The following is an 18,095-nucleotide window of genomic DNA, read 5'->3' on the forward strand; positions in this document are numbered from 1 at the left end:
AAAGAATGGGAGGGGGAGTGGAAATGGTTTGCAACTGGGAGGTGCGGTTGTTTATTGCGAACTGAGCGGAGGTGTTCTGCAAAGCGGTCCCCAAGCCTCCGCTTGGTTTCCCTAATGTAGAGAAAGCCACACCGGCTACAGTGGATGTAGTATACCACATTGGCAGATGTGCAGGTGAACCTCTGCTTAATGTGGAAAGTCATCTTGGCGCCTGGGATAGGGGTGAGGGAGGAGGTGTGGGGGCAAGCGTAGCATTTCCTGCGGTTGCAGGCAAAGGTGCCGGGTGTGGTGGGCTTGGAGGGCAGTGTGGAGCGAACAAGGGAGTCATGGAGAGAGTGGTCTCTCCGGAAAGCAGACAGGGGTGGGGATGGAAAAATGTCTTGGGTGGTGGGGTCGGATTGTAGATGGCGGAAGTGTCGGAGGATGATGCGTTGTATCCGGAGGTTTGTGGGGTGGTGTGTGAGAACGAGGGGGATCCTCTTTAAGCGGTTGTGGCGGGGGTGGGGTGTGGGGGATGTGTTGCGGGAAATGCAAGAGACGCGGTCAAGGGCGTTCTCGACCACTGTGGGGGGAAAGTTGCGGTCCTTGAAGAATTTGGACATCTGGGATATGCGGGAGTGGAATGCCTTATCCTGGGAGCAGATGCGGCGGAGGCGGAGGAATTGGGAATAGGGGATGGAATTTTTGCAGGAGCGTGGGTGGGAGGAGGTGTATTCTAGGTAGCTGAGCGAGTCGGTGGGCTTGAAATGGAAATCAGTTACAGAGACAATGGGAACTGCAGATGCTGGAGATTCCAAGATAATAAAATGTGAGGCTGGATGAACACAGCAGGCCAAGCAGCATCTCAGGAGCACAAAAGCTGACGTTTCGGGCCTGGACCCTTCATCAGAGAGGGGGATGGGGGGAGGGAACTGGAATAAATAGGGAGAGAGGGGGAGGCGGACCGAAGATGGAGAGTAAAGAAGATAGGTGGAGAGGGTGTAGGTGGGGAGGTAGGGAGGGGATAGGTCAGTCCAGGGAAGACGGACAGGTCAAGGAGGTGGGATGAGGTTAGTAGGTAGCTGGGGGTGCGGCTTGGGGTGGGAGGAAGGGATGGGTGAGAGGAAGAACCGGTTAGGGAGGCAGAGACAGGTTGGACTGGTTTTGGGATGCAGTGGGTGGGGGGGAAGAGCTGGGCTGGTTGTGTGGTGCAGTGGGGGGAGGGGATGAACTGGGCTGGTTTAGGGATGCAGTGGGGGAAGGGGAGATTTTGAAACTGGTGAAGTCCACATTGATACCATATGGCTGCAGGGTTCCCAGGCGGAATATGAGTTGCTGTTCCTGCAACCTTCGGGTGGCATCATTGTGGCAGTGCAGGAAGCCCATGATGGACATGTCATCAAGAGAATGGGAGTGGGAGTGGAAATGGTTTGCGACTGGGAGGTGCAGTTGTTTGTTGCGAACTGAGCGGAGGTGTTCTGCAAAGCGGTCCCCAAGCCTCCGCTTGGTTTCCCCAATGTAGAGGAAGCCGCACCGGGTACAGTGGATGCAGTATACCACATTGGCAGATGTGCAGGTGAACCTCTGCTTAATGTGGAATGTCATCTTGGGGCCTGGGATGGGGGTGAGGGAGGAGGTGTGGGGACAAGTGTAGCATTTCCTGCGGTTGCAGGGGAAGGTGCCGGGTGTGGTTGGGTTGGAGGGCAGTGTGGAGCGAACAAGGGAGTCACGGAGAGAGTGGTCTCTCCGGAAAGCAGACAGGGGAGGGGATGGAAAAATGTCTTGGGTGGTGGGGTCGGATTGTAAATGGCGGAAGTGTCGGAGGATAATGCGTTGCATCCGGAGGTTGGTAGGGTGGTGTGTGAGAACGAGGGGGATCCTCTTGGGGCGGTTGTGGCGGGGGCGGGGTGTGAGGGATGTGTGGATCAGTTACAAGCTGGTTGCCTGAGATGGAGACTGAGAGATCCAGGAATGTGAGGGATGTGCTGGAGATGGCCCAGGTGAACTGAAGGTTGGGGTGGAAGGTGTTGGTGAAGTGGATGAACTGTTCGAGCTCCTCTGGGGAGCAAGAGGCAGCGCCGATACAGTCATCAATGTAACGGACGAAGAGGTGGGGTTTGGGGCCTGTGTAGGTGTCGAAGAGGCCTCCCTAACCTGTTCTTCCTCTCACCCATCCCTTCCACCCTCCCCAAGCCACACCTCCATCTCCTACCTACTAACCTCATCCCACCTCCTTGACCTGTACGTCTTCCCTGGACTGACCTATCCCCTCCCTACCTCCCCACCTATACTCTCCTCTCCACCTATCTTCTTTTCTCTGCATCTTCGGTCCACCTGGACCTCTCTCCCTATTTATTCCAGAACCCTCACCCCATCCCCCTCACTGATGAAGGGTCTAGGCCTGAAACGTCAGCTTTTGTGCTCCTGAGATGCTGTTGGGCCTGCTGTGTTCATCCAGCCTCACATTTCACTCATCAAGGATTGTATGGATTTGGTATCTTATTTAAGACAATGTTAGTAATCATTTGCAAAGATCAATATCAGCGACTGCCAATAATTATGAATCCAAGTCACAGACGCAAGGATCAGAGGTTACCACACAAACCAAGTTAAAACTCATGAAATGACAACTTCCTGAAACAGATCAGGCTTAGATTAATTTTAAAAGCCTCGGGAAAATTTCCACCTGTCAGCTGGAAATAAAGACGCCATCGTCATCAAGCCTCTGGTTTTTAAAAAAAGTGCAATATCAGCTGCCTGAATATTGAGCAAATAAACACTTCTGGACATCAGGTACATTCCTCTTCCAAATCCCATGGTTATAACCAGAGCTCAAGAGTCATAAAGGCCACAGGGCAGCACAAAATAATAAAATAAAGGCTCCTAGAGGGATTGGGGAAAGAGAACAAGTCCCGGCAAAAAATATTTACAGAAATAAATCGACATAGCTAAGCTGTGACCCCAAACGGCGCAATTACTTCCATTACAGACAAGGCAAGAGGTTTAAAGGCCTGAATGAAATCTGTCAATGACAATGCTTCTGGCTGTTATTTAAAGAATAGTGTCAAAGACAATCACAGACAGAAATGCAGAATTCACCTGACAGCAAGCCGCCTATGCGGACTCGCTCACTCACCTTCCCTGGTTATTTTCCTTCTAATTTCACTCCATATTGCTGCGGCACGTTCCTGCCCCGACACTGGTTCACCGGCAACTTACGCACTGACTCGGCTCCGCCCAGCCCCAGTCCTGCAGCCGCCGCCGCCTTGTCTGACTCCCTCGGCAGCGCCACCTGTCGCAACCTCCCTCTACACCAGGCATCAGAGATAATGGGAACTGCAGATGTTGGAGAATCCGAGATAACAAAATGTGAAGCTGGATGAACACAGCAGGCCAAGCAGCATCTTAGGAGCACAAAAGCTGATGTTTCGGGCCTAGACCCTTCATCAGGCATGACCACCTCCCACTGTGGCAGTTCACATTTTTTAACCCCCACTCAACCGCTTTGGGCACTTATCACACTTGCAGGATGAAACATTGTTGAAACAGTCTTGAAAAGAAATGTTCTGAAGAAGGGTCACCGGATCAGAAACGTTAATACAGAACAGTACAGCACAGAACAGGCCCTTCAGCCCACGATGTTGAGCCGACCATTGATCCTCATGTATGCACCCTCAAATTTCTGTGACCATATGCATGTCCAGCAGTCTCTTAAATGACCCCAATGACCTTGCTTCCACAACTGCTGCTGGCAACGCATTCCATGCTCTCACAACTCTCTGCGTAAAGAACCCGCCTCTGACATCCCCTCTATACTTTCCTCCAACCAGCATAAAACTATGACCCCTCGTGTTAGCCATTTCTGCCCTGGGAAATAGTCTCTGGCTATCAACTCTATCTATGCCTCTCATTATCTTGTATACCTCAATTAGGTCCCCTCTCCTCCTCCTTTTCTCCAATGAAAAAAGTCCGAGCCCAGTCAACCTCTCTTCATAAGATAAGCCCTCCAGTCCAGGCAGCATCCTGGTAAACCTCCTCTGAACCCTCTCCAAAGCATCCACATCTTTCCTATAATAGGGCGACCAGAACTGGACGCAGTATTCCAAGTGCAGTCTAACCAAAGTTTTATAGAGCTGCAACAAGATCTCATGACTCTTACCTTCTGCGGCCTCCCCACTCCGTCAATACTACTTCTCCTTTCACATATCTTTGTGTCATCTGCAAACTTAGCAACAATGCCTGCAACTCCTTCATCTAGATCGTTAATGTCAGTTGAGGTCCCAACACTGACTCCTGCAGAACCCACCAGTCACCAGCTGCCATCCTGAAAAAGACCCCTTCATCCCAACTCTCTGCCTTCTGCCTGTCAGCCAATCCTCAATCCACTCCAAGACAACAAAACGTGAGGCTGGATGAACACAGCAGGCCAAGCAGCATCCCAGGAGCACAAAACCTGACGCTTCGGGCCTAGACCCTTCATCAGAGAGCTTATTTCTGAAGGTTGGGGTGGAAGGTGTTGGTGAAGTGGATGAACTGTTCGAGCTCCTCTGGGGAGCAAGTGGCAGCGCCGATACAGTCATCAATGTACCGGAGGAAGAGGTGTGGTTTGGGGCCTGTGTCGGTGCGGAAGAGGGACTGTTCCACGTAACCTACAAAGAGGCAGGCATAGCTGGGGCCCATGCAGGTGCCCATGGCCACCCCCTTAGTCTGTAGGAAGTGGGAACTTTGATTTCTCTTCACAGATGCTGCCAAACCTGCTGAGATCTTCCAGCAACTTTTGTCTTTGTTGCTGAAAAGAAATGGCCTTTGTAGGTTTTGTAGATGTGTACTCTGAAGCAGTGGCGTTGTGGTGATATTACTGGACGATAAAAAAAAATACAACATTAGAACTCAGAACAGCAGTGAGCAATTCAGCCCCTTAAGTCTGCCCAGCCATTTGATATGATCATGGCTGACCTCAAGTTGGCTTCAGTTGCACTTTCCAGCCTGGTCTCCCCGACCCAGCAGCCTGTGACCAATCAAAGATCTTTCTATCTCCTCTTTAAATGTACTCAATGTCCAAGAATCCAACATGTAGTGATTGTAACAAGGACAGCCAGGAGGACTTTATTGAATATGAGTTCCATGATTGGGGCTGTTAATCTGGTCCATTGGGGCTCCTGGCTGGAAGATATAAGCAGGAGTGTCAGAGGTTCTGTTCACTCTGAGAGTTGGCCCTGAGAAAGCTAGACCAGTGTCAAGTACTATGCACGTAGAAATAAAGGGTGACTTGGTAAATGGATAACAATGCATAGAGCTGGATGAACACAGCAGGCCAAGCAGCATCTTAGGAGCAGGACCTAGACCCTAGAGCCTAGACCCGTCATCAGAAATGGGGGATGGGGAGAGGCTTCTGAAATAAATAGGGAGAGAGGGGGAGGTGGATTGGAGATGGATAGAGGAGTAGATATTTGGAGAGGAGACAGACAAGTCAAAGAGCTGGGGATGGAGCCAGTAAAGGTGAGTGTTGGTGGGGAGGTAGGGAGGAGATAGGTCATTCCAGGGAGGACGGACAGGTCAAGGGGGGGTGATGAGGTTGGTAGGTAGGAAATGGGGGTGTGGCTTGAGGTGGGAGGAGGGAATAGGTGAGAGGAAGAATAGGGTAGGGAGGCAGGGGCGAGCTGTGTTTGTTTTGGGATGCAGTAGGGGGAGGGGAGATTTTGAAGCTTGTGATATCCACATTGATACCATTGGGCTGCAGGGTTTCACAAGCTTCAAAATCTCCCTTCCCCCTACCGCATCCCAAAACAACCCTACAACCCAATGGGGCGGGATGAGATTAGTAGGTAGGAAATGGGGGTGCCTCCCCACCTAACTCACCTTTACTGGCTCCATCCCAGCCCTTCTAACTTGTCTGTCTCCTCTCCACCTATCTTCTCCTCTATCCATCTTCAATCGCCTCGCCCTCTCTCCCAATTTACTTCAGAGCCCTCTCCCCCTCCTCCTTTTCTGATGAAGGGTCTAGGCCCTAAACATCAGCTACCTACTAACCTCATCCTGCCCTCTCGACCTGTCCATCCTACCTGGACTGACCTATCTCCTCCCTACCTCCCCACCTACACTCACCTTTACTGGCTCCATCCCCGCCTCTGAACTGTCTGTCTCCTCTTCACCTATCCTCTCCTCTATCCATCTTCTATCCGCCTTCCCCTCTCTCCCTATTTATTTCAGAATCTCCTTCCCCTCCCCAAATTCTGAAGAAGCCTTCCTGCTCCTAAGATGCTGCTTGGTCTGCTGTGTTTATCCAGCTCTACACTTTGTTATCTCTTGAATTCTTAGGGGAACTATTTTATTCCTTCCAATGGTAAATCATCCACCAAAACAACACAGTCCCATTCATATACAAACTTGGAGAAATAAGCCATTCAGCCCTTCAAGCCTGTTCTACCTTTCAATGTCATTCTGCTGATCCTCTATTTAATACCATATTCTCACTTTCTTCCCATGTCCCCTGATGTCTTTAAAATCGAAACAATTATCTATTTCTTTTTTAAAATACATTCAATGCCCCTACAGTGTTCTGTGGTAGAAAATTCCACAGGCAGGTTCACTTCACTTTCAGTGAAGAAATCTTTGCTCATTTCAGTCCTAAATGGTCTACCTCATATCCTGAGACTGTGCGCCCTGGCTCTACACTTCTCACCCAGGGAAAACATTCCCCTTGCCTACCGACTGACCCCAGCCCTGTTAGAATTTGTATATTCTAATCTATCCTCCTAGTCTATTGAACATAGGTCCAGTCAAACAAATCTCTCCTCATAGGACAGGGCTGCCATCCTCAGCATCAAGCTGCTGAACCTATGCTGCACTTAGTCATAGAGATATATAACATGGAAAGAGATCCTTTGGTCCAACTCCTCCATGCTGACCAAGTATCCTATATAAATCTAATCACATTTGCCAGCATTTGGTCCATACACCTCTAAAGCCTTTCTATTCATATAGCCATACAGATGCATCTTAAATGCTGTAATCATCCCAACCTCCACAACTTCCACTTCCTTCGGGGAGGCCAAAACTGGACACAATAATCTAGCACTAGACTCACAAAGGCCCTGTATAACTGCAGTAAGACATCCTTTTGTACATCCATACCTCTGAATATATCACCATTGAGATAATACTCTTCCTTCCTGTTTTTCACAGTGAAGTGTATAACTTCATATTTGGTCACTTGGACTGCACCTACCATGTTTGGCCACTCACTCAACTTGTCTCAGTTACCTTGAAACCACCTTCCATTCTCCTCACAACCCCATGCAGTTTTGTGTCATCAATAAACTTGGACATCCAACATTTTATTCCCTCATCCAGATCATTTGTGCATATCATGATAGACTAGCACGCAAGCACTGATCCCTGCAGTACTCCTCTAGACACTAGGTATTTTTATTCATTCATGACATGAGGACATCGCTGACTGGGCCAGCACTTATTTCTTTTTTTTTCTCTCTGCTAGGAAATCATCTGCTCTCATTTCTGCTCTTAGTCACAAAACTACAGATTAGATCAGGAACTTGATACTTTGATTCTTCAAAACTCTATCTTTATGTGAATAATTACAACATATATATTGCTTCAAGAGAATAGGTAATGTTCACAGAAAAAAATTGAGTAGAAGAAGTAACAACCAGAGTTGATCTATGTATGTCTCTAATATATATGAAAATATGCAATATCTCTGAATTAAATGTCATCAATCAATGAATTGAAGTCATTGTACGAGTTGGATAAGATTAACAACACTTTTCAATCCAAAAATTGTGCATGATTTCTGATTTATTTCTGAAAACAATTTTAGTTATAACATTTATTTTACATTTTAAAAGCAAACCATTTGAATTCTCGGAGGTTGCCGGACAATTGCTTCCGAAAACAGAAAATGGCCACATGCTCTTAAGAGCAAGCATTCGGATGATCAGAAATGATTCTATTTTGGGGAGAAAAATATTTTCTATTTGTGTTGTTATTCCCCTCTTCTCCTACTCCTGGTTTAAGCGCAACAGGTTTATTTTAGAAAGTATCTGCTTGCCAATGCATCGAGTGTTTACTTGTTTACATGGTATAACTAGAGAAGATAGACAGATTTTCTTGAGTTTTTGAAAAGAAAACTGCATTTATTGTACATACAGGGCAGGTCTATATAAAAATAAAATAAACTCCAACTTTCTCATGCTTACATGCTCAAAGTTCAGAGTTGCACTACCATAGACATAAAAGTTTGAACACGCGTATAAGACCATAAGACATACGAGTGGAAGTAAGGCCATTTGGCCCATCAAGTCCACTCCGCCATTTAAATCATGCCTGATGGGCATTTCAACTCCTCTTCCCTGCACTCTCCCCGTAGCCCTTGATTCCTTCTGAGATCAAGAATTTGTCGATCTCTGCCTTGAAGGCATCCAACGTGCTGGCCTCCACTGCACTCTGCGGCAATGAATTCCACAAGCCCACCACTCTCTGGCTGAAGAAATGTCATCTCATTTCAGTTTTAAATTTACCGCCTCTAATTTTAAGGCTGTGCCCACGGGTCCTAGTCTCCCCGCCTAACGGAAACAACTTCCGAGCATCCACCCCTTCTAAACCATACATTATCTTGTCAGCTCCTATTAGATTTCCCCTCAACCTTCTAAACTCTAATCAGTACAATCCCAGGATCCTTTGCCGTTCATCATACGTTAAACCTACCATTCCAGGGATCATCCGTGTGAATCTCCGCTGGATACGCTCCAGGGCTAGTATGTCCTTCCTGAGGTGTGGGGTCCAAAATTGGGCACAGTATTCTAAATGGGGCCTAACTAGAGCTTTATAAAGCCTCAGAAGCACATCGCTGCTTTTATATTCCAACCCTCTTGAGATAAACGATAACATTACATTCGCTTTCTTAATTACGGACTCTACCCACAAGTTAACCTTTAGAGAATCCTGGACCAACACTCACAGATCCCTTTGCACTTCTGATTTGTGAATTTTCTCATCGTTTAGAAAATAGTCCATGCCAGTATTCTTTTTTCCAAAGTGCAAAACCTCACATTTACTCACATTGAATTTCATATGAACAGATTGAAGAACAGTTTCTATATCAGACTTTTGAATGAACCTCTTAAACGTTAACATTGATCTCTCCCTGCACCTTCTTGGCAGTTGTAATGCTGTATCCTGCATTCTGTTCTGTTACACTGATGTGCTTATATAGTACAATCTTCTTGTAAAGTGCATAAGACAACATTTTCCACTGTACCTGGGTACCTGTGACAGTCATAAATCAAATCAAATAATCAAATCAAATATCCTCATAACAGAGGATGCTAATTTACAGAGAATTACCATTCTTAAACTGGATTATCAGTTGCATCAATACTGAGATTTAATTTAAAATTTTAAATAGGTTTCCTTAACAGAATACATGACATTTACAGAGCAGTTATGTAAATTGCCATGAGCGTAGCATCCTTTGTCTAACTAGTTCCAAAGAAGATTCATAGACTTGAAATATTAAGTGTGTTTCTCTCTCCATTTATGCTGAGTTAATCCAGTGCATTTTGTTTTTCTTTCTGATCTCCAACATGTGCAATATTTTGACTTCATTTCAGTTTAAATCAGCTTTATTTCCCCCAAAATAAATTTACTTCACGAAGAGTAATATGCATACATGTGATTGCAAAACTGTTAACACAGAAACAAGAATTGTAACATTTATGAATTAAACAGTTTAAGAACCTGCAAACCATTTCCACTCCCCCTCCCATTCTGTAGATGACATGTCCATCATGGGCCTCCTGCAGTGCCACAATGATGCCACCCGAAGGTTGCAGGAACAGCAACTCATATTCCGCTTGGGAACCCTGCATCCCAATGGTATCAATGTGGACTTCACCAGCTTCAAAATCTCCCCTTCCCCCACCGCATCCCAAAACCAGCCCAGTTCATCCCCACCGCCCACTGCACCACACGTGCCCAGCTCTTCCCCTCCACCCACTGCATCCCAAAACCAGTCCAACCTGTCTCTGCCTCCCTAACCTATTCTTCCTCCCACCCATCCCTTCCTCCCAACCCAAGCTGCACCTCCATCTCCTACCTACTAACCTCATCCCACCTCCTTGACCTGTCCGTCTTCCCTGGACTGACCTATCCCCTCCCTACCTCCCCACCTATACTCTCCTCTCCACCTATCTTCTTTTCTCTCCATCTTCGGTCCGCCTCCCCCTCTCTCCCTATTTATTCCAGAACCCTCACCCCATCCCCCTCTCTGATGAAGGGTCTAGGCCCGAAACGTCAGCTTTTGTGCTCCTGGGATGCTGCTGTGCCTGCTGTGTTCATCCAGCCCCACATTTTATTATCTTGGATTCTCCAGCATCTGCAGTTCCCATTATCACTGTACAATGCATGGGTGGTTTGACGGTTTTTTCAGATCTTGTACTAATTTAACTGTTTGGAGATCTAGACTTCACTCTTAATCGTTATTGATTCATATTTTTATTGATCTGTTGCATGTTGTTGGAAGTTTCGTTGCTGTCATGGTGATCATCCTCACATTTGTCACTTGAGCATATCATTGTTCGTATTCTGTGCGCAATTGGAGTACTGTATGGTTCCCTGAGTTGGCCCACATTTCCATTCAAAGTTAATTTAATCGATATTGTTATTCTCTAGTGTTGTTTTTAGGGGCTTGTGATCATAGTTAAGCAGTGAATGATTTGTAAACAATTCTAAAATAATTTATAGAGTTTACAAAGCAGTGGTTCACACATGATATCTTAGTTATTTAGATAAAGAAAATATAAAACTGTGACAAGTTTGGATAGTTCACTGATACCAGAGGGTAAACAAGTTGGCGCAGAATGTTTTGGTTGTGTTAAAATGGTGGGCATCCTGCTCGCTAGCCACACTGTCAGGGAATACATCCCTAGATCTTTCTCCTCTCCTTCAGGTCCACCTTCCAAAACTTGATGAGGACTGCTCAGTGAAGACAGCTACCAACATGGTAGGTTCTCTCCGCTGAAGGGTCTAGGCCCGAAACGTCAGCTTTTGTGCTGCTGAGATGCTGCTTGGCCTGTTGTGTTCATCCAGCTTCACACTTTGTTAACCTACATGGTCTGCTTAATGAGAACTTTCCTCTGAGGAATTCTAATCTATTCTTGGTCCCTGTCTGGGGACCATCCAGTGTGGATTTAACCTAGCTCCAGCATGGTTACTCCAGCATGGAATCTGAACTCTTAAAACACTTGACCCCAGAGTGATTCCAGAATGGAATTAGCCGAGCCTCTGTGGGCTTCCCCCAGTGCTCCTTATCCTGAGTACATCCCTCTCAAAGTCTGGCACATATTGCTATAGGGTCAGGTTATTTTCTCTGTATCCATGAATTGTCTGAACACTTTTGGACAATGGTCATTGGACAGCTACTCATGACTTTGGATAATTATTGTCCCCTTACATGTCCTCAACTGGGGGAACAAAATGTGACGCTGGATGAACACAGCAGGCCAAGCAGCATCTCAGGAGCACAAAAGCTGACGTGTCGGGCCTAGACCCTTCATCAGAGAGGGGGATGGGGTGAGGGTTCTGGAATAAATAGGGAGAGAGGGGGAGGCGGACCGAAGATGGAGAGAAAAGAAGATAGGTGGAGAGGAGAGTATAGGTGGGGAGGTAGGGAGGGGATAGGTGATTCCAGGGAAGACGGACAGGTCAAGGAGGTGGGATGACGTTAGTAGGTAGATGGGGGTGCGGCTTGGGATAGGAGGAAGGGATGGGTGAGAGGAAGAACAGGTTAGGGAGGCGGAGACAGGTTGGACTGGTTTTGGGATGCAGTGGGTGGAGTGGAGGAGCTGGGCTGGTTGAGTGGTGCAGTGGGGGGAGGGGATGAACTGGGCTGGTTTGGGGATGCAGTTGGGGAAGGGGAAATTTTGAAACTGGTGAAGTCCACATTGATACCATTAGGCTGCAGGGTTCCCAGGTGGAATATGAGTTGCTGTTCCTGCAACCTTCGGGTGGCATCATTGTGGCACTGCAGGAGGCCCATGCTGGACATGTCATCTAAAGAATGGGAGGGGGAGTGGAAATGGTTTGCGACTGGGAGGTGCAGTAGTTTGTTGCGAACTGAGCGGAGGTGTTCTGCAAAGCGGTCTCCAAGCCTCCGCTTGGTTTCCCCAATGTAGAGGAAGCCACACCGGGTACAGTGGATGCAGTATACTACATTGGCAGATGTGCAGGTGAACCTCTGCTTAATGTGGAATGTCATCTTGGGGCCTGGGATAGGGGTGAGGGGGGAGGTGTGGGGGCAAGTGTAGCATTTCCTGCGGTTGCAGGGGAAGGTGCCGGGTGTGGTGGGGTTGGAGGGCAGTGTGGAGCGAACAAGGGAGTCACGGAGAGAGTGGTCTCTCCGGAAAGCAGACAGGGGCGGGGATGGAAAAATGTCTTGGGTGGTGGGGTCGGATTGTAGATGGCGAAGTGTCGGAGGATGATGCGTTGTATCCGGAGGTTGGTGGGGTGGTGTGTGAGAACGAGGGGATCCTCTTTGGGCGGTTGTGGCGGGGGCGGGGTGTGAGAGACGTGTTGCGGGACATACGGGAGACGCGGTCAAGGGCGTTCTCGATCACTGTGGGGGGAAAGTTGCGGTCCTTGAAGAATTTGGACATCTGGGATGTGCGGGAGTGGAATGTCTTGTCGTGGGAGCAGATGCGGCGGAGGCGTAGGAATTGGGAATAGGGGATGGAATTTTTGCAGGAGGGTGGGTGGGAGGAGGTGTATTCTAGGTAGCTGTGGGAGTCGGTGGGCTTGAAATGGACATCAGTTACAAGCTGGTTGCCTGAGATGGAGACTGAGAGGCCCAGGAAGGTGAGGGATGTGCTGGAGATGGCCCAGGTGAACTGAAGGTTGGGGTGGAAGGTGTTGGTGAAGTGGATGAACTGTTCGAGCTCCTCTCGGGAGCAAGAGGCGGCGCCGATGCACCTCCCAGTCGCAAACCATTTCCACTCCCCCTCCCATTCTTTAGATGACATGTCCATCATGGGCCTCCTGCAGTGCCACAATGATGCCACCCGAAGGTTGCAGCAACAGCAACTCATATTCCGCCTGGGAACCCTGCAACCTAATGGTATCAATGTGGACTTCACCAGTTTCAAAATCTCCCCTTCCCCTACTGCATCCCTAAACCAGCCCAGCTCCTCCACTCCACCCACTGCATCCCAAAACCAGTCCAACCTGTCTCCGCCTCCCTAACCTGTTCTTCCTCTCACCCATCCCTTCCTCCCACCCCAAGCCGCACCCCCATCTACCTACTAACCTCATCCCACCTCCTTGACCTGTCCGTCTTCCCTGGACTGACCTATCCCCTCCCTACCTCCCCACCTAGACTCTCTCCACCTATCTTCTTTTCTCTCCATCTTCAGTCCGCCTTCCCCTCTCTCCCTATTTATTCCAGAACCCTCACCCCATCCCCCTCTCTGATGAAGGGTCTAGGCCCGAAACGTCAGCTTTTGTGCTCCTGAGATGCTGCTTGGCCTGCTGTGTTCATCCAGCCTCACATTTTGTTGTCTTGGATTCTCCAGCATCTGCAGTTCCCATTATCTCCTCAACTGGGGGAGTTAGTTTGCATTATTTTCAAGCTTATTTTCAAAATCAAAACATTGATAGTAGAACATATTTGCCACCAGATGAATTGTTGATGCTACTCTTGGGGAGCGTGACCTCTGTGATTTTTGCAATTCTTCTCTTTATTTTCATAGACTAGAATTTTGCAAAGTTAGGTATAGCTGTATTAGCTATTAAATGAAACCTTGTAAGTGCTAGAAAAGTTGAGTTTTAAGTGATCTCAATATGCAACCATAGGATCTAGGCTATATACATTGGAAAGGTTTGGAGGGATATTGGCCAGGAGGAGGCAGGTGGGCCTAGTTTACTTTGGGATTATGTTTGGCATGGACTGGTTGGACCGAAGAGGCTATTTCCATTTTGTTTTACTCTATCACTCTATAAGAGCATGAGACATAGAAGCAACTACTTACCAATTCAGTATGAGAGTGGTTACTCCGTTAAGGAACACAAGAATACAACATGGTGATCAGTGGTGAGTTTTCTGAAAAGAAAACACAAAAACAGTGATGCAGAATTGAAAACCACAGAAAAGTCTGCAAGTAATCAGGTTTCATGTGTAAGATGTATGACTCTGACAAACGGTTGATGCAGTTGTGCAGCTGAACAACTGTCATGTATATATTTCATTCTGCCTTGTTTTTCTAATTGGTTTACCCTCTTGAATGATGCACACTACTAGCCCTTTCTGAGAGGCATCAATTTCAAGAATTATCTTCTTCCATGGGTCAAAATTCTGTAGGATTCAAACATTGCATGTTTGAGTCATTTGAATATGTGTTGATGGTCCTCCTGTCATATGGGATGTTTTTCCTTAAGAGCTCTCTGAACGATACTGCTTTGCTGAAAATGTTAGGCATGTATTGTGCTATGATGTTAGAAAAAGATACGTCACGTCTTTGATTTTGTCCAACACCACAATATCACGAGTAGTACACACATTTTCAGGACTATTTTCTGTAACTGTCCATTCAATAGACAATAGACAATAGGTGCTGGAGTAGGCCATTCGGCCCTTTGAGCCAGCACCACCATTCATTATGATCATGGCTGATCATCCACAATCAGTATCCTGTTCCTGCCTTATCCCCATAACCCTTGATTCCACTATCTTTAAGAGCTCTGTCTATCTCTGTCTTGAAAGCATCCAGAGAGTTGGCCCCCACTGCCTTCTGGGTTATTCTAAATATCCATTCTAAATATCCACCACTCTCTGGGTGAAGAGGTTTTTCCTCAACTCTGTTCTAAATGGCCTACCCCTTATTTTTAAACTGTGTCCTCTGGTCCTGGACTCACCCATCAGCGGAAACATGCTTCCTGCCTCCACAGTGTCCAATCCCTTAATAATCTTATACGTCTCAATCAGATCCCCTCTCGTCCTTCTAAACTCAAGAGTATACAAGCCCAGTCCCTCCAATCTTTCAACATATGATAGTCCAGCCATTCTAGGAATTGACCTTGTGAACCTACGCTGCACTCCCTCAATAGCAAGAATGTCCTTTCTCAAATTGGGAGACCAAAACTGCACACAATACTCCAGGTGCGGTTTCACCAGGGCCCTGTACAGCTGCAGGAGGACCTCTTTGCTCCTATACTCAATTGCTCTTGTGATGAAGGCCAGCATGCTATTAGCTTTCTTCACTACCTGCTGTACCTGCATGCTTGCTTTCATTGGCTTATGTACAAGAACACCTAGATCTCATTGTGCTTCCCCTTTAACTAACTTGACTCCATTGAGATAGTAATCTGCCTTCCTGTTCTTGCCACCAAAGTGTATAACCACACATTTATCCACATAAAACTGCATCTGCCATGCATCCGTCCACTCACCTAGCCTGTCCAAGTCACCCTGTATTCTAATAACATCCTCCTCACATTTCACACTGCCACCCAACTTTGTGTCATCAGCAAATTTGCTAATATTACTTCTCATGCTTTCGTTTATATCATTAATATATATCGTAAACAGCTGCGGTCCCAGCACCGAACCTTGTGGTACCCCCCTGGTCACTGCCTGCCATTCTGAAAGTGACCCGTTTGTCACTACTCTTTGCTTCCTGTCAGCCAGCCAATTTTCAATCCAACTCAGTATTTTGCCCCCAATACCATGTGCCCTAATTTTGTTCGCCAATCTCCTATGCGGGACTTTATCAAAGGCTTTATGAAAGTCCAGGTACACTACATCCACTGGCTCTCCCTTATCCATCTTCATAGATACATCCTCAAAAAATTCCAGAAGATTAGTCAAGCACGATTTCCCCTTCGTAAATCCATGCTGACTCTGACCTATTCTGTTACTGCTATCCAAATGAGTCGTAATTTCATCTTTTATAATTGACTCCAGCATCTTTCCCACCACTGATGTCAGGCTAACCGGTCTGTAATTTCCTGTTTTCTCTCTCCCTCCTTTCTTGAAAAGTGGGACAACATTTGCCACCCTGCAATCCACAGGAACTGATCCTGAATCTATAGAACCTTGGAAAATAATTACCAACGTGTCCACAATTTCTAGAGCCACCTCCTTAAGTACTCTGTGATGCAGACCATCAGGTCCCGGGGACTTATCAGCCTTCAGACCTAACAGTCTATCCAACACCATTTCCTGCCTAATATAAATACCCTTCAGTTCGTCCATTACCCGAGGTCCTTCAGCCACTACTGCATCTGGGAGATTGCTTGTGTCTTCCCTCGTGAAGACAGATCCAAAGTACCTATTCAACTCATCTGCCATTTCCTTGTTCCCCATAATAAATTCACCCGTTTCTGACTTCAAGGGCCCAATTTTAGTTGTAACCATTTTTTTTTCTTTTCACATACCTAAAAAAGCTACTAAATATGATCTCTCTAGTCCTCTCCAAACATGCCTGAATTGTCGAATCTGTGCAATCTCTAATTTCCAATGGATTTCTTTACTTCCATTACTTCTTTCCTGATCCTGCAACAGCTAAATCCAGTGCATCTGTGACCTCCCAATTCTTGCCCAGGAATTTGACCATCATCTTCCTAATAGTCCCTAATGATGTGTATGGGATTTACAATGGCAACATATGAGGTTAATAGTACCAAGAATATAAGGCTACTCTGTGCGGAGATTCAACAATTTCTGCTGCTGTGCATCTTTTTTTAATTTTTCCTGCAATTTTCACTATAGTTCAAGCTTTTTTGTGTGCACACTCGCTTTTTGTGCATGAATGGCAGCCAAGTTTTCTTGTTGATCCTGCAGCTTCTACAGCTCAACTGATTCACCAGCTGCATGGTTACCAATCTCGCAAACTCACAAAACAAGCATTCTGTTCAGCTAGTATTAATTGTCTCACAATTTTATCCCTGGAATCCTGATGCAAATGTAACTTCTACATTACTTCAAAGTTTGTGAGGCTTCTTTTATGTGGTTTTCAATTTTGCATCACTGCTTTTGTGTTTTCTTTTAAGAAAACTCACCACTGCTCACCGGGTTGTATTCTTGTGTTGGGTTCCTTAACAGAGTTACCACTCTCATACTGAATTGGTAAGTAGGTGCTCTTCTAGAGTCATAGAGTAATACAAAATGGAAATAGACCCTTTGGTCCAGCCAGTTCGTGCTGAATATAATCCCAAACTAAATAAAAACTGAAAAAGCTGCGGATGCTGTAAATCAGGAACAAGCCCAACAGGTCTAGCAGCAACTGTGAAGGAAGAAACAGAGTTAACATTTCGGGTCTGGTGACCCTTCCTCAGAACGGATGGTGGCTGGGAAAACATCGGCTTATATGCAGTCAGTGGGCCAGAAGAAAGATTAGAACAGAAATCCCATCGGAGAAAGGAACAGAACTTCTTCAAGGTGGGCATGCCTGGAAGAGGTATGGCAGTGAGTGAAATACTAAATAAGAACTGAAAGAACTGTGGATGCTGTAAATCAGGAAAAAAACATAGTTGCTGGAAAAAGTCAGCAGGTCTGGCAGCATCCGTGAAGGAAAAAACAGAGTTAACGTTTCGGGTCTGGTGACCCTTTGTGAGTTCCCAAATGAAACTAGGCCCACCTGCCTCCTTCTGGCCAATATCCTTCCAAATTTCCCTATTCACATATCCAGCATAAAGTCTCCCTTAATAGAATGAGCAAATCTCCCTGCTAAAACATTGATCGCTTTTCAGTTTAGATTTGACCCATTCATTTTAAACAGGTCTTTTCTATCCCAAAAGACATTCTAGTTGTCTGAAAATTTGAATCCCTGAACAATACACCAGCTCTTCAGACATTCATTTATCTCCCTAAACCTTTTGTTCCTTCCCTCGTTTGAGTTTGGCATTGGGAGTAAACCAGAAATTACTACTTTTAAGGTCTTATTTTTTAATTTTCTACCTAGCCTCTTGAATTCACACTGCCGTGCTTCAATCTTTTCCCTAAAAATGTAATTCCTACCAATACGTGCAATAATTTCTGGCTTCTCAATCTCACTTTTAATAATATGCATGAAATGTTTAGAAACACTCCAAATCCTAGCACCAGC

General features: G+C 46.3%; 1 protein-coding gene across 1 annotated transcript in view; it reads right to left on the reverse strand.

Moving 5' to 3' along the window:
- Window positions 1-3,225, reverse strand: part of LOC125455412 (WD repeat-containing protein 7) — a 626,944-nt gene extending 623,719 nt beyond the window's left edge. Inside the window, exon 1 of the mRNA XM_059649557.1 lies at window positions 3,116-3,225. The gene's annotated coding sequence lies outside the window, so the exon portion shown is untranslated. The remainder of the gene's footprint in view (window positions 1-3,115) is intronic.
- Between the last annotated feature and the right edge of the window lie 14,870 nt (window positions 3,226-18,095).

The sequence above is a fragment of the Stegostoma tigrinum genome, chromosome 1, assembly GCF_030684315.1.
Source record: "Stegostoma tigrinum isolate sSteTig4 chromosome 1, sSteTig4.hap1, whole genome shotgun sequence".
Lineage (NCBI taxonomy): Eukaryota > Metazoa > Chordata > Chondrichthyes > Orectolobiformes > Stegostomatidae > Stegostoma > Stegostoma tigrinum.